The sequence below is a fragment of the Hemicordylus capensis genome, chromosome 4, assembly GCF_027244095.1.
Source record: "Hemicordylus capensis ecotype Gifberg chromosome 4, rHemCap1.1.pri, whole genome shotgun sequence".
Lineage (NCBI taxonomy): Eukaryota > Metazoa > Chordata > Lepidosauria > Squamata > Cordylidae > Hemicordylus > Hemicordylus capensis.
In genome coordinates this window covers 70,199,753-70,216,350 of record NC_069660.1, presented here as the reverse complement: position 1 = coordinate 70,216,350, position 16,598 = coordinate 70,199,753, and the positions used below count along the sequence as shown (strand labels likewise).

Sequence of the window (16,598 nt, the reverse complement as noted above, 5' to 3'; positions counted from 1 at the left end):
GAGGCTGCTGGGAAATTATGCAGATGAGCTGCTACCTCCCTAGGCCATTAAAATTCTGGTGTACAGAGAGCAGAATAGATTTGGTTAATATTGAAAGAACCAGGAAATGTTCCAAGCATCCCAAGATAAAATGCATTAAAAGCACTATCGGATGGGTCAGGGATTTAGAGTAACTTATTATTGTGCCTTCTCCTATGGGCATAGTTGGTTAAACAAGGGAAAGACAAAACCGAGATCTAGTTGCTACCAGGGAGTAGGGTCCAAAATATTTTTATTGTATAAAGAATGCATTGGGAGTTAACCATGAAAAAATAAAAATCTCAGCATAGCCTTCTAGGGGTGTGCGAGCCAAGCTCGGCTCGACAGGTTCAGCGTCAAACTGGGCCTGGTTCGAAACCGAGCCAGCTCAGAACTTTATTGGTGAAGGGAGATCTAGTGAGGACTCCCCTTTTCCAGTAAAGGGTTGGGCAGGGGGGCTTCCCTAAAGGTAAAGCGGGCAGCAGGGGAGTAAGAAATTACTTTACAAGTGCCACAGCTGGCTGTCACGGGGACAGCGGTGGCTCCCCCCCCCCGATGGCCTCTCCCTGAGTAGCCCCAGGCCTTGTTCAGGCCTCTGCGCAGGCATGGAGGTCACTAAAATGGCCTCTGTGCATGTGTGGAGGCCATTTTAGTGGCCTCCACACCTGTGCAGAGGCCCAAACCAGACCAGGTTACTCAAGGGGAGGCCTGTGCCTCCCCACCCCACGGCCACCGAGCCGCCACCAATGACACTTATAAAGTACTTTCTTGCTCTCCCCTGCCTGCTTTGCCTTAGGGAAGCCCCTCCCCACCACCTCCCCCAGCCCTTTACTGGTAAAGAGCTATTCTCACTGGATTCTCCTTTACTATTAGACCTCCGAGTCCTTTCAAACTGTCTCAGTTCTAGTTCAAACCAAGTTCAGTTGGGTGCACAGATCCGGAATGGGCAGGCTCAAATCCGGTTTGGATTTGAGCCAAACCAGCTTTTCCAGTTTTGTGTACATCCCTACAGCCTTCTATAGAGATGCTACAAAGGAAAGTAGTTCATGCTAAAGTTACCACAAGAGTAGAATCAGGGCTGAAGATGATTTGTGCAAATTACAAAAATGAATGAGCAGGTGGGGAGCAGTATGGAAAGCTTTGAATGTAGCTTTTCAAAGTGAGCTTGTTAGCATCCATTGAGCAAGCTGGAGTTTGTTTTCAAGTGTATAAGGAAACTCCATCCGATAATTCATTCTGTTCACCTTTTCCTCACCCTGGGATTCTTGTTCTTGTCTCCTTTTATGAATGTTCTTCCTTCTTAGCACTCTGACGGATGTCCCGCAGGGCAAGTTTATTTGCAGGATGTTGGCTGAAAGGTGTGGAAACATTAAGTCAAGACTAACTGTATTAGAGGCACAATACTAATATCGGTCCACATGCATACAATCTGTTGGAGATGTCGTTCGTGCATGGCCAAGCCTCTGTGTATTCTGTGCTTCTATAATCTTGCCATGTAAGCACAGAGTATGGGACCTGGTGCAGAATTCAGCATTGTAAGGACTGAAAACTATATACTTTTTAAAAAGTCAGGTTTCTAGGCCTTAAGGTTATGAAACTCCATTTGTAAATATTTGAGTAGATGCCTGGTGAAATCTCATAAGCCAGAGAAGGGTTAGAAGGACTTCTGATGATCACAGATTGGGGCTTCAGTGCTCAATATACTTCCCTACCCTACACCCTGAGTAAAAGAAACAGAGTACATATTTTATATTGTGTGTAGGCAAATTTCCTTTAATTTGCATAATCAGAGCTACAGAGCTTTGCTTTTATTATAGATTTTGGATCTGGATCATCTTAAAAATATGTAAAAAAGAGAGAGAGAGAGGCAGCAGGAATTTGGATCATGAATGTGGAATTGTCCCCATTTCCTTTTTTGGGGGAGTGGGACAGCTCAGATGCTTATCACTAAATTGGTGAGGCAGGATGCCAGCCAGTGTTGAAGGGTGAAGTAGTAAGGATAATCAGGATGGGGCATGATAGCAACCAAAAGCTACCTAGCAGCAAGGAAATTACATTGGTGTATTAGTTTGAAGTAGAAGGACATAACTCTGTATATCCAAATATACTTTAGGGAGAACGGAGGATGCAGAACCAATCATATCTCTTCTCCTTGACTTTTATGTCATCAGGTGTACAGACTGATTTGCCCATGAGAGAGTTCATATGTGAAATCTCAATTAACTGGCAAGATTACAGAGAAAAAGATTGTGAAGGCATGATGGAGCCAGCTCTCCCTAAGGTTCTCCAGGAATTCCTGCGCTGAATGCATTTTTCAGAGAATCAGGACTGAGTATACACAATACCTCCCAATGTTCTGATCAACCAGGAGTGCTTATTAGGACTGCTCAAAGATTTGGCTTGGAAGTGTCAATGTCAACCCTACTAAATGAGCAAAGGGGCACCTTTTTAAAGTGCTGGTTCTTTTTTATTCTTCGGGGGAGAGCAACTGGCACTATCCACCCCCAGCACAGCATCCCTCCAGTGGCTGTTGATGCTGTCTATCTTATGTTTCTTTTTAGATTGTAAGCCCTTTGGGGATAGGAATCCATCTTTATTTTTTTTTCCCCTGTATGTAAACCACTTTGGGAACTTTTGTTGAAAAGCAGTATATAAATATTCTTCAGCTTTGTCAAATCCTCTGCACATTGCCGCTATTCCTGTGGGAGGTAGCAGATTAGAGCACTTGCCTCTACATGGAATGGTAGTCTGCACAGCAGCAGGCAGGACCTTTAAAGGGGTTCAGTGCTGTAGGTCGTCCTGGTGACATCTTGCAAGACATGTGGCAAGGTGCACAGGAAGTGCTGGGAAATGTAATCCTTCCCTGCGTTTTCCCCATGGGGGGAAAAAGATATCCATACACTTTTATCTAAGCACTTCCTTCGCACACAAACCAGTTGTGTGTGGAGAAAATATACCTATTTTTCCTATGGAGAAAAGTGCTGGGAAGGACTACATTTCCCAGCACTCTCCATGCACCTTGCCACGTACCTTTCACTGTGGCTTCCTGCGATTCCAAATGCCTTTTAAGGGCCATTCCAGGTGTGCTCTATGCAGAGATAAGCACTGCAAGCTGTTGTTTCCCTGAAGGGCCGGAGCAGATGTGCAGGTGATGTGGCTTTGACTCATCAAAGCTGAATCTTTGCAGAGCCCTAGTGTCTGTAAAGCAGCGGTGAACTTGCTAATTAAGGTACAAGGGTGGCAGCTCAGAACATTCTGCGTGGAATTCTGTCTCTTGGAATGGCAAGGGGACTGGTTTGTGCGTGGAGAAAGTGGATAGAGAAGTTGTTGTTTCTCTCATAATACTGAAGCTGAGGATCATGCATTGAAATTAATTGGCGGGAAATTGAGGACAGTCAACAGCAAGTGGCTTTTTCACTCAACACATATTTTAAAGTTTAGAATTTGCTTGGATGATTTTGTGGTGATTATTATTATTATTTATTTGATTTGTATACCGCCCTTCCAAAATGGCTCAGGGCGGTTTACAATGACCGGTAGCTAGATGGGGAAGCTAAACACACTTATAGAGGAGAGGACTAACACTGTCTATTAGTCCTATTGGCTCTGTTGAGCCTCCATGTTCAAAAGTACTATATCTTTGTATACCTGTTGCTGGGGTTCAATAGTAAGGGAGGACTAAAGCATTCATGCCCTGCCAATGGTTTCCTGGAGGCATGAAACAGAATGCTAGGTTTGATAGACCTTTGGTCAGATCCGGCAGGGGTACTCTTTGGTTCTTATGCAAAAGTATGGTGGGGTTGGCAAGGGAGGATAGATAGATACTTTTTTTAACAGCCGATGGCCAAAACAGTGGGCAAGGGAGGAATAAAAGCAGCAGAATAACTGTGTGCTAATCATAGGGCTAAGTGGACCTGAAGATCCTCTTGTCGAACCCTCTTTCTATTGGCAGGTATTGGTGTTGGCATCCAGGAATGTCAGTAGTTGGGTCTGGGCAGAGGCTGCCCTCCTTCGTAGGCAGAGGTAGAAGCAGAGCCCTGCAACTCCGCTATCTGCAGGGAGAGAATTTTAGTATGCGTTATGACTAACAATTGCACCTAGAAATATAATATATTTATATTATACAATGAATAGAATACAAATGTTTTGTTTGTATATTTTAGTTCTTATGTTACTGATTTTAATTTTAATTTTTTTTTTTTTTGCATTGTACATCATTGTGTGGATGCTTGATCCCATCAGTTTGGGGAATTTGTAAAAATGAGTTAAAGATAGCTAGATAAATACTTCTCGAGCAACCATGTACTTCCCTGATCTTAAATCCCATCGGAGACATGGCTGTCTGGCCCTTTAAGGGGGGGAAAAGTTCCTAGTAGCAACCAGTGTTATCTTCCTGTTGTCTTTGAATCAGTATTTTCCCTGTGACCTTATGAATCCAGGGAAGGGCTTGCCTGACTCATATCAGTCTTACCACAGGATGTCTGAGTGATGGAGGCTGAAGAGGGCTATTTTTTCCCTAAGCTGAAGAGTTGTTTCCCTGGACTGTCAGTCCTCCCATGTATTTTTAATGTTGTCCTCGCTCTTGTCCTTTCCTCTGATTCGCTTGTGATAACTAGCTGATATTGCAAGCAAGAGATCTCTGTTTGCTGCATCGCTTGTGTTCCCAGGGGGCAGATCCGCACCATTCAAAAGGAGGGGAGTATTTCTGCAAAACAATCCCATCCCTTGTAGTCCGGTAGCATGCAGATAACCCCATGTGCAGTTGTGGAAACTCTGCTGGGAGCAGCCCATCTGTCAAGCTGGGGAAATCTCGCTGCTTGCAGAGCCTTCTGCACGACAATCCCTCTGGGAGGAGGAGGGAACACCTCTGGGCTTGACAGGATTCCATCTTTGTGCTGTAAAAGGAAGCAAAGAAGTACCAGTCAGTGGAGTCCCCCCGCCCCCCCGCCGCATGAGTCAAGCCTAGGACTGGAAGCTGTGGATTTAACAGCAGACAGTCATACTTTAGGGCTTTCTTCCAGGCTTGCTAGCAGGCTTCTTAAAAACCCTGATGGTGAAGGTTTCAGACGACTTCTTTTATTTATTTATAATATTTATATTCCACCCTTCAGAGGAAACCTCTCAACGCGGTTTACAGACATGAGTAAAGTCAATGTCTATAAACCATTAAGCAAAGGACCAAACTTTTTTTTTTTAATGGAGCAGCAGCCTAAAAACAGAGCCAGTATAACAAGCACCCTAAAAAGCTTGTGCAAAAAGAAATGTTCCCCCCCTCCACACACACTTAGTGCTAAAATGAACCCTGACTAGTATACTTCCCTAGGTCTATTTCCTCCCTTTCCTAGGGAGGAAATAGAGAACAGGGATGGCACCTCACCAAAGTAGGCAGAAGGAAGACAGGAGGAATGGTGTCACAATTGATTGCTGGAAAAGGTTTCAACACATTTCAAGGTGAGAACCTCTTCCCCAGGGGAAGATGTACACAAGTGAAGGTGGAGGACTTCTCTCTAACAGAAAGGCCTAGGGAGGGCATTATGAAGGAACTACCAAAGGCACTACCACCGACAAGATAAGGGCTGCCCATCCCTGGATTACTAACTGCTGCAGAGGTGCTGTGCACACAGCCTCTCCGCACAGTTAGTGGAGATATAAGACACTGTGATTAGTCTTTATGCGACCTGGCTGTAGAAGAATCTGCTCTAAGCCCATGTTTGATTTCCAGGTGTTTCAAACAGGATTTGGAAGCCATATCTCAAAACTTAATACTCAGTGACCTTCCCAAAGGCACACCGTAAGATTGTTCACATGACCAAAAATGCTGGTGGAGTAGAGGGCTAATGAGAGGCAGTTAGGCTCCTGCCTACCTCCCTGCACCCGATCGATTTTAGTTGACAGGTTCTGCCACTGGCGCAACCCACGGGCAGTGCCCCAACAAGAGGCCGAGCAGGGAGCTGAAGGAGAAAGCTCTTGTCACCCGCCTCTGTGTTTGCTTGGGCTGTGTGCAGTCCGAACACACGTGACCCCGGCTCCAGGGTTAAGGGCACACTTGTGCCCTTAGCCCTGGCTAAAGGCCAGGGTAAAAAGTTGGGTTAGGCAGGTTGGGAGCACCAGGATCAGGAGTGATCCTGGCTCTTCACGCGCAGCCCAACCCAGGCTGGGCTGCCCTAGGAACATAGGAAAGTGCCATATACTGAGTCAGACCATTGGTCTATCTAGCTCAGTATTGTCTACACAGACTGGCAGTGGCTTCTCCAAGGTTGCAGGCAGGAATCTCTCTCAGCCCTATCTTTGAGAAGCCAGGGAGGGGACTTGGAACCTTCTGCTCTTCCCAGAGCGGCTTCATCCCCTGAGGGGAATATCTTATAGTGCTCACACTTCTAGTCTCCCATTCAGATGCAACCAGGGCAGACCCTGCTTAGCTATGGGGACAAGTCATGCTTGCTACCACAAAACCAGCTCTCCTCTCCAACCCCCTAGCTTGGGTTAGTCTGCTTGTGAGGATAGCCCCAGTAAGTAACAAGAGTTAGAACATTACAAGCTTGTGAGGCACTTCACACGAGCAAAGTGAAGCGCCTCGGGGTTAGCCCGCTCTCCCTGGACATGATCAGGGAGCTGTCCCTGGGCGGCTGGATCGGCCGCCCACACGATGACCAGCTCCGTTACGGAGCCGGTAGGGGCAGTGGGGATCAGGGGCTGCCTGGCCCCCAGAAGTCCCAGGATGCCCTGTGCGAATGTGCAGGGCATTCTGGGGAGACCCACGAGGCTTGTTGGAGCTTCCCGGTCAGGGGTCTCCTCATGAGTTGCCATGGCACGGAGGCTCGCCGTGGTGACTCACAATTGCCAAAACAGGGTTAGCGGAGCACTTGCTCCGCTAACCATTTAAGGGGAGGGGTATGTTGGGAGGTTTGCTGCCGGGAGCCACGCAGCTCCAATTGCAGCACATGACCTCCCCAAAGCGGGCTGGGCTCCCTTAGCCTGCTTTTGGGAGGTCGTGTGAATAGCCTCTGTGTCTTAATCAAGGGGCTAAACTTCCCTCCCAGATGATAATTGCATAGCAATCCTTAAATGTGATTGGCTTTGGACAGATTTCTAAAGATGACACTAGCTTGCAGGGAAAGATCACACTCTGCTTTCTTTATATGCCACTCTCAGTTACAAACCGTGCCTTTTTATTTCTAAAACATTGTGAAGAACCTGATTCACCCTTTGTCATCTGTGTTGGTTGTTTGCTCCCCTAGACAATGCTGCATGGATGAGTCAGCTTTTGTGTGTTCCTTATACCCATGTGATCTCCAGTGTCTGAGCAGCAAATATTGCCAGGTTTAGAAAGGCTGTGTGCTTTCTTGGCTCTCTCAACTCTTGTACAGTGGAAAGATCCTCTGTGATGGCTGCATTTGACCATGGAGACTTTAAGACAGATATCTCTCTGACACAGCTGTGACAGCCTGGTATCCACAGTTGAGACTTACGTCCATTCTGCAGATCAGTAAAACATATAATTTTAAAAATATGTTCAAGTTTTTCTAAGCATACAGATGTCAGCCATGTGACTTGACTTCTTCTTAAATGAATAATGAAGCATGTCTGAATCCCTTTCCCCATTTATATGTGTCTTCTGTGCTTCTTTTCTCTTTCTCTATTTTCAGAATCCTGGTGTCTCCTTGAACTTGCCCTAATACATTGTATTAGTTGCATAACAACATAATGCCCTCATTTGGTGACATGGATTTAACATCATGGGAGGCAGAGAAAAGTGCATCCCTGAACTAGGACCTCACAGGATAATTCTGCCTTTCACATTCCATATTATGGGATGTACTTTTGGAAAGATTACGGACTTGTTGGTTGTGGTGTGTGTGTGTGTATATGGGGTTTGGGGTGGGTCCTCCAAAATGTTCTGCCCTGGTTCAAAGATTACATCAACATCTGATCTTTCCCAATATGAAATGCCATTACATTATTTAATTTGCACATATCAGGGACTACATATGTGAACTCAGCAGCCCTATCAGATAGATTCATATTATTCTCTCCCTCTTGCAAATAAAAGCTGAGGATTGTCTAAAGTCAACCAGTGGATTCATAGGTTTCTAGCTCAAAACTGATACTCATAACCTCTACACCACACCAGGACTCAGCCATGCCTGGTGACCATTTCATCAAATGGGGAAATGACTTGAATAGCAAGCAAGAGGTTGCCGGTTCGAATTCCTACTGGTTTGTTTTCCAGACTATGGGAAACACCTATATCGGGCAGCAGCGATATAGGAAGATGATGAAAGGCATCATCTCATACTGTACGGGAGGAGGCAATGGTAAACCCCTCCTGTATTCTACCCAAAAAAACCCGCAGGGCTCTGTGGTTGCCTGGAGTTGGCATCGACTCAAGGGTACAGTTTACCTTTACCTTACAATATTTGCACATGACTTGATAAGGTTTCAGACCAAATCTCAGGGTGTGCTGTGGTAGCTGGGAGAGAAGTAGCTAGATTGTCTTGAGAAGAATAATCTCCTGTCTGGGTGCAGTCAGTTCCTTCTAAAAGCCCATTCGTCATTAACGCCGCATGCTTAGGAAATGAATCCATTGAGGGTGGGGCCAAGGGCCGAGGAGCTAAACCACCAGTTTCAGAGATTTACTGCATGGGTTGTTTTCAGCGTGGGCAAAAATGGGTGGGGCCCTTGCTGTGTGGCTGTTTGGACTGTGCCCAGCAACTCAGCCTCAGCAACACTTGAAGTTTTGTCTGTGTGTCAAGCTCAGAGTCCCTGAGGCTCTCTTCAGCTTTTCTGCCGGCAATAAAATTGCTAGGTTTACTCAGCCTGCTGAGCTCCTTATGTTCTGTCTTCAAGCAGAACAGGTTGCACATGTGTGAGGAGAGGACAATATTATTAGCTTTGCTCCAAGCCAATGGAAATAGTGAATGCATCACACTGTTCTTATGGGATCAGACTAAGAAGCAAGGGGCCTCTTGCCCTGGGTTGCTTCTATTCAGCTATACCTCTGGGGGAAGAACATATGCTTTATACAGAGAAGCCCTAGGTTCAGTGCTCAGCATCTCCAGCAAAAACTGTCATCAGGATTGGGAAAGTGTCTTGCCTGGGATCTTGGAGAGCTGCTGCCAGTAAGAACAGACAGTACTGAGCTAGAGAGATCAGTAGGGCAAAATTTGGTGCCGAACTTTACATGGGATTTCCCAACATTTCCATGCAATTTCCCAGCATTTTAATTTTGATTTGCAAGCACCAATGAAGAGGAGGCTCCACATTTTATTTGAGCAGTGCTGCTGGGGGAGGAGGGGTTAACCCTTTTTATCTGCAACATTTAAAGGTAAAGTGTGCCGTCAAGTCGATTTCAACTCCTGGTGCCCACAGAGCCCTGTGGTTGTCATTGGCAGAATATAGGAGAGGTTTACTGTGGCCATCTCCCACGAGTCCCACGCAGTATGGGATGATGCCTTTCAGGATCTTCCTATATCACTGCTGCCCGATATAGGTGTTTCCAACATTTACCTGATCTAAATCCCCCCGCCCCAGCTGTCCAACTGAGGAAACATCAAGGAACCAGGTACTTGCATTTTCCCAGCACAACCAAAAATTGGGAGCACAAACAGCTCCTAAACCTGGGTAGAACACTAATTTTGATAGTATGAAATGAATGACCTCTGAGTCTCTGCTCCTTGGTTCTACCTGCCAGAAACCTAACATTAAATATTTTATTTTATTTATATGTTTGTATCGTATCCTAACATATACTAGGGGTAAGCAACCTTTGGCACTCCAGCTGTTGAACTACAACTCTCATCATTCCCGGCCACAGTTGTGGCTGGGGATGATGGGAGTGGTAGTTCAATGACTACTAGAGTGTGAAAGGTTGCCTACCTCTGCTATATATGTATAAATATGGGGGTGTGGGGATCAGTAAATAAGGTGAGTTTAGATATAGTATCAAAAATATTTGTTCACTTCAGTTATTGACTCAGCCATATATGTTTTTGGCTACTTGCCCAAATGACCTGAATATACAGGGGACATATATCTATGCTAGTTGCATTTTCTGTGGAAAATCTGAGAGGGTGATGTCTGTTCAAGTTCATATACAGAATTTCTTTATTACAGCCTTGATCACATGGTTGCAGTGATTCTTTTGAAACCTGCTGATATTCTGATGACATTACTCCATGGAAACCCTATTGAAATTCCTTTAGAGTAACTCCTGAGCAGTACCATTGAGTAACTTAGTCTGGATGTCAGCCGGTGTCATAAGATCGGCATTGGCACTGCCCTGTGGTAATTATGACACATTAACCTCATCTACCCCTTCTTGACTAGCATGTCTTGAGGGGGCATGGAAGGCAAGGGAGGCCTATCTGGAGGGCAGGTTAAACCAACTTTGCAATTTCTGCCAACAGGAAAAGATCTGATATGCTGGTTCGAAGGTTGAGGGGGATCACTTTAAGACCGGGGAGGATGCTCTAACCTTCCCCCCCCCTCTCATTTCACCCACTGGCACTGTGTTTAAAACAGTCCTGTGGGGTGGCAGCATACCTCCTTGCCACCTGCGTACCTCCTTGCCACTCTGGTGTGTGGTGGACCAGAAATGCCCAGTGTGCATGCAATGTGTACATGCATGCGCACCAATCACTTCCAGGTACTTCTGGTCCACCAGACACCGGGACAGCAAGAAGGTGCACTGCCGCCCTGCTGGTCCATTTTAAAGCACAGCGCTGGTGGGGGAAACGTGGCAGGGGTGGGGTAAAGAGCACCCTCCCTGGTCCTTAAAGCTACGACCAGACTTTTGAACCAATTCAGAGGTCCGTAAAAGAGCCTCTGAACCGGTTCGTGCACATCCATACTAGGGTTACAGCCTCCTACCTTTTCTATAGCTCTGGTCCAGCTTGTAACACACATGCCTGCTATCGGGAGAGGGTTAGGGATTCAAGCATATCAGGCTAATTACATGATTTATGTCTAGTTTGGCCCTAAGGAAGGGGTGAGTGGATCGTATTTGCATTTCATTCCCCCCCACAACAGCTTTTGCTTAATTTTAGCAAATTTGTATTTGAGTAGTTGTTAGCAGTTAATATGCAAATGCATACATTAGATTCTGCAAGCAAAGATGAATTCCTGGAAATTCTCCTTATTCCAGTCCAAGGCTGGTTAAAGAAACCTACAGCATGACAATTAACCCCATCTGTGCATTCACCTGTTCCATGCTGTACTGCTGGCAGCTGTTGTTATGATGGAGACTCTAGGGGGAGGGTACAAATGTCCATTTTTGTAATTTTCTGGCAATCAGGGTATGTTGGTTTCCATGTGTACCATCTTTTCTTTCTGTGGAAATACCTTAACAAATTAATATATATGGCAGCTCAAAGACACTTTAGAATGTCCATGTGACCTCTGGGCCTGCAGCTGCTTAGTGGAATTCCCTCCCCTGGGATGCCCACCTGGTCCCCTTGCTGATAGTTTTTTCTGATGCTTAGTTAAGACACTATTGTTTCACTTGGATTGGGTTTGGAGTGGAGTGATCATTCCTCTGTGCAATTTAATTCTAAATATGCACTGTTTCCCAGGTTTTTGTTTTGTTTTTAATTGCTTTGATTACTTGTTAATTTGTTTGAATTCAAGTTTGTATTGATTTTTATTGATTGCATGCTGCCTTGGGGAACCTTGTAAGGGCTGGAATAAGGGTTATAAATACATCAAAGACTAAATATACAATAACAGCAATCTCTCTGGCAAGAAGAATCAAAACTTAAAATACCTCCACTCCATGCTCCCTGCTGGGTAGCATCTCTTGGCAGAAAATTCTTTCAGTTCTTATGTGTCTTTTAGTTTTCCTTTTCTGTCATCTTTCCAACTGGGCTCTGAAGCTGGAGGCAGAGGGACTGAGACCAGAGGGTGCAATGTGTGCAGTCTTTTCCCTTGGAACACTCTGTTCTTTTGGGGTCCTAGCTGGACTGCTTCCCCAAATGGGCTGCACCAGAACAGTGCCTCATAAACCTGAAATGAAGAGTTAATGCGGAGTTAGTGGGGAATGGGTGGAATTCTTCCACCCAAGCCTGTATTTTGACTGCCTATTAACTAGTATTAGATATTCTGAAAGAAGTAAAACTTTTAAATGTGGTTATGGAGTATATTCTCAGTTGCCTTTGAGGGGCCAGTCTACTTTCACCAGGATTCTGTAGTCTTTAAGAGCTACAGGGTTCAGGGGGTGGGCCGTTCTCTAACTCGACACAAATTTCATCAAGCTTTTTACTTGTGTGCATGTGTAATAATCCTTTGTAATAAGTCCCTTTGTAATAAAGGGACACTTTTGAAATCAGGCGAAGTTAAGAGAGGTGAAATGGTGAAGAATCCAGTGGCAGGGACAACAGCTATTTATGTACACAGCCGAAGGCAAGTATTGGCCTGTCTTGTCTGCATGAGTATATATCCCCTTCATGTCCTGGCTCCTGCTTTTCTATGCTCTATTACCTCATTCAGGAGGGTCAGAGGGTTCTTTAAAATACAACAACCCTCAAAAGGCTCCCAAAAGAATCCACGGTGCAAACACAGATGGGGTTTCAGATAATGAGCCGGGTCTCATGATCAGTGAGACTTGGTTCGTAATGCTAAGCCCGCTCTCCCCACAGATGAGCAGGGCGGGAGCGACTGCCGGCCCTGTAACAGAGCTGGCAGGGGCTGGGGAGTTGGGGAGGGGGCGCGTGGTCCCCGGAAGCTGCAGTATGCCCTGCGTGAGCGTGCAGGGCATACTGGTGAGACCCCCGAGCTGGGAGGCTGCTTTTCAGCCTTTGCCAGTGGTCTACTCATGAGTAGCCATGGCGCGGAGCCACGCTGCAGCTACTCACGATCCCAAAAACTGGGTTTGTGGAGTGCTCGCTTCGCAAACTCGGTTTAAGGGGCGGGCTACTTGAGCGGGTTACCAGGCAGACGAGCCTGGTGGTTCTCACGATTGTATAAAATCAGGCTAGCAGAGGCTAGCCCGGTTTTCTACAATTGCGTGAATAGCCTCAGTGTGTGGTAGAAAGAGATGGACAGATGAAGGTTGGTTGGGAAGGATAGGGAAGCCGTTTACTTAAGGCTGTGAAGCAATGGGTTATTCTTGGGTAATGTATCTCGGAATGCAACCTGTGCCTCTAGCATATTGGTCCAGTTCCTTTTTCTTTGGCCCACCACACTCCTTGCCATAAAGCAGTTCTGAGCAAAACTGAACTAGGTGGAATCTTGAAAGAACAGGAACAAATGCCGTCAGGAACAATTGCTCTCAGGTTTTAGTTTCCAAAATTAATTCCTCAACTCCCGTTTCATAGGCTCCTTTGCAGTTTTGTTTTCCTGCTGTCCCCAAACCATCCTTTAGTCCCAAGCCGTGCTGAAGACTAAAGAGTGAGACTCGGATGATTTACTGCAGACACTTAGAGAGACATACCAATGCCTTAGATGGAAAGGTTTTCCTTAACAACTTTCCAGGAGGCTCCCCCAACTCCCTTCCCACAGTTCTTCTGCCTGCTCCATAGTGCAGCCTCCAAAGGAAGAGTACCTTGAGATGGAGATGCTAAAATTACCACTAACTCCCTTGGAACAATAAACCAAGAGTCTGTGGTGTATTCCGCCCCCCGCCCGACACCTGCACACATTTCCACCATCTAAGGCAGGTGTGGGGCCAAGGGCTGTCCACATTCTCTGTATTTAAAAGTTTAGTCAGTTCTTGGAAGTGGGAAACAATTTGGAGGATGGGAAACTAGTTGCACATGGATGTTTTCTCCATGATACAAGATCATTTGCATTGATAAGCAGAGAGCAGGATGTGGATTTGCATATGTCTGCATAGCAAATATGTCCAATTTGTTACAAACTTTCTGATACTTGTTAGGATTTTTTTGGTAAGACATCTTGAGTCATGGAGATGTGCTGTGGAAACGTTTTGTTTAAGAAACAAAATCCAAAGTAGTTCTGTTTGTTATTTTGCAACATTTTGGGACTATGTATTTCCCTTCCTTAAAAAAAGTGTGTGGAGGGTGGGGGGGAAGCACCACTCAGCATGTTTCCTTTGCTCCTTCTTCTTTCCATCCCCTTTAAATCTGAGAGCATTGCCTCCACAAAACCTCCAGTGGTAGAGGTAGAGGTTAATGTAATGAGCCCAGGTTCCTGCTTTTGTTCTTGGTTCTGAATATGCTTGCCGCTTTACTGGAGTTGTACTGCAAGCAAATGTGTAGCTTACTAATGTTTCCCTTTAGTTCAGAAAGCTCTTTATTAGGCAGAGGGAGGAGAGATCTATGCTTCTATCTTGCAAGCATTATATGGATTCAGACAGAAGGGTTCTTGCAGATCTGAAACTGCTGGAATGTGTTTTGCTGTAGCTGTCGCATTGCATAATGTAGGCTCAGATTAATGTGGGATCATGCCAGGATCAGGGACTTAGGGCCTTTCCCAGACAATCAATTTACTGAGCAACAGATGTGCATTGACTGTTCATTTGTGTGCAGGATCCTTTGGGGATATCACATTTTCACAGTACTCGGCCCATAAGAAGATGGAAAAAGGTGATACTTTCTTTAGCTGGCAGGGCTATTGTAACTCAGAGTGCTGTGTATGTTAAAGGCACCGATTTAGTATAGTGCCCCCTGACACCAGTGATGATGAATGACACAACTGCCCCTTCCGCCACTTGGTGGCTCTTTCAAATGTGTTTCTCCTGCTTAAAGGCTGAGGACTCTTGTTCTGTACAACTTAAATGTAGCAATGATCATGTATCCCTTTACAATAGTAGTAATAAAGGTACAGCATCTGCAAAGCCATCTTGACCCTGCAGCAAAATGCCCTATCATTTCATGAACCATTTTTAATTTAAATTTTCTTTTAAATGAAATGATTTTTCATCTAAATGGAATATAAAGTTTTATTTAAATTTATTTAAATTTTATATTTTCTTGAAAGATGTGTGCATTTGATTGCCAACATTGATGCATACATCCTCCTGTTTTGTTTTTACTGGGTGTTTGTTTGTTTGTGTTTGTTTGTTTGTTTATGAAAAGGAGTAAAGAGACCATCTTTACAATAAGGTCCTTTCTTCCCATCCACTATATATGAACAGGATTAGGAACATAGGAACTTAGGAAGCTGCCATATACTGAGTCAGACCATAGGTCCATCTGGCTCAGTATTGTCTACACAGACTGGCAGCGGCTTCTCCAAGGTTGCAGGCAGGAATCTCTCTCAGCCCCATCTTGGAGATGCCAGGGAAGGAACTTGGAGCTTAGATGCTCTTCCCAGAGCGGCTCCATCCCCTAAGGGGAATATCTTACAGTGCTCACATTTCTAGTCTCCCTTTGGTATGCAACCAGGGCAGACCCTGCTTAGCTTAAGGCAGGGGTGGGGAACCTTGGCCCTCCAGCTGTTTTTAAACTACAACTCCCACCAGCCACAGCTGGGGATGATGGGAGTTGTAGTTCAAAAACAGCTGGAGGGCCAAGGTTCCCCACCCCTGGCTTAAGGGGACAAGTCATGCTTGCTATCACAAGACCAGCTGGTATTGTTCTTGGATTAGGCCACCATAAGTGGCACAGGGGGGAAATTAGGACACCATAAGTGGTCCAGCAGGGAAATGCTTGACTAACAAGCAGAAGGTTGCTGGTTGGAATCCCTGCTGGTACTATATCAGGCAGCAGTGATATAGGAAGATGCTGAAAGGCATAATATCATACTGCGCAGGAGGAGGCAATGGTAAACCCCTCCTGTATTCTACCAAAGACTACCATAGGGCTCTGTGGGCACCAGGAGCCTAAATCAACTTGACGGCACACTTTACCTTTAAGGGGAAAGTATGGGATGCTTTATCCCATATATGAGGGGTTCCCAGTTTCATTGTTGGACTGCAGTGTGCTTGTAGTGGTTAGAGTGGTGGACTAGGACTGGCGAGTCCTGGGTTCAAATCCCCATCCATCCATAAAATGTACTGAGTGACTCTAGGCCAGTCACTTGTGTCTCAGCCTAACCTACCTCACAGAGTTGTTGTGAGGATAAACATAACCATGTACACTGTTCTGGGGCTGGGCCCCTTGGAGGAAGAGCAGGATATAAATGTAACCCTAACCCTTGTAACAATAAAAATCCCTATAATCCCTAGCCACATATATGGGGTGCTTTACAGCCTAGTGCAGGAGTTCCCAACTTTGGTTTCCCTTTTGGTTGGGAACTCCTGGCAGAGATGAAGCAGGCCTCCCCGCCCCTGCCCCCTGCCTTCCAGCCCTTCTTTAAAGCAATCCCCAGGATAGCTAACTGTGGCTCCCCCACAGTTCCAGTTCTGATTCCCCTCCTCTGTCAAACACACCGTTCTGGGGGTGCCCAAAGCCCAGTTGCACTATTCAAAGCTTTGAATCATTTACTTTAGTCTTGCCTGCTGGTGCCTTTGCTGCCGTCATCGTTTTTTCAGTCTTGATTAGGCTGTCCACCTGCAGCTTCCTCCTTTTGCTTCCTCTTTGGGCATTAGAGTTACAGGTTTTTCTTTTAGCAAGGAGCATGAATTGTATCAAAGTGCAGAAACCTTTTATGACAGAGCCTTGATTGGCTAGCAGCCCGGGAGG

The 16,598-nt window shown here is 45.6% G+C and overlaps 1 protein-coding gene and 1 long non-coding RNA gene across 8 annotated transcripts in view; one reads left to right on the top strand and one right to left on the bottom strand.

Moving 5' to 3' along the window:
* ATP2B4 (ATPase plasma membrane Ca2+ transporting 4) overlaps positions 1-16,598 on the top strand; it is a 234,218-nt gene that overhangs the window by 59,116 nt on the left and 158,504 nt on the right. The window contains exon 1 of one of the 7 annotated variants that reach the window (XM_053250135.1): positions 3,143-3,247. The exons of the other annotated variants lie outside the window; for them this stretch is intronic. The gene's annotated coding sequence lies outside the window, so the exon portion shown is untranslated. Of the gene's footprint in view, positions 1-3,142; positions 3,248-16,598 lie in introns of those variants that run through there. 7 annotated transcript variants of the gene reach the window in all.
* LOC128324928 (uncharacterized) lies at positions 4,149-16,564 on the bottom strand. The gene is made up of 3 exons (XR_008307169.1): positions 16,401-16,564; positions 11,780-12,018; positions 4,149-4,913 (listed from the first exon to the last, which is right to left on the bottom strand). It is a non-coding gene; the product is annotated as an uncharacterized LOC128324928 (long non-coding RNA).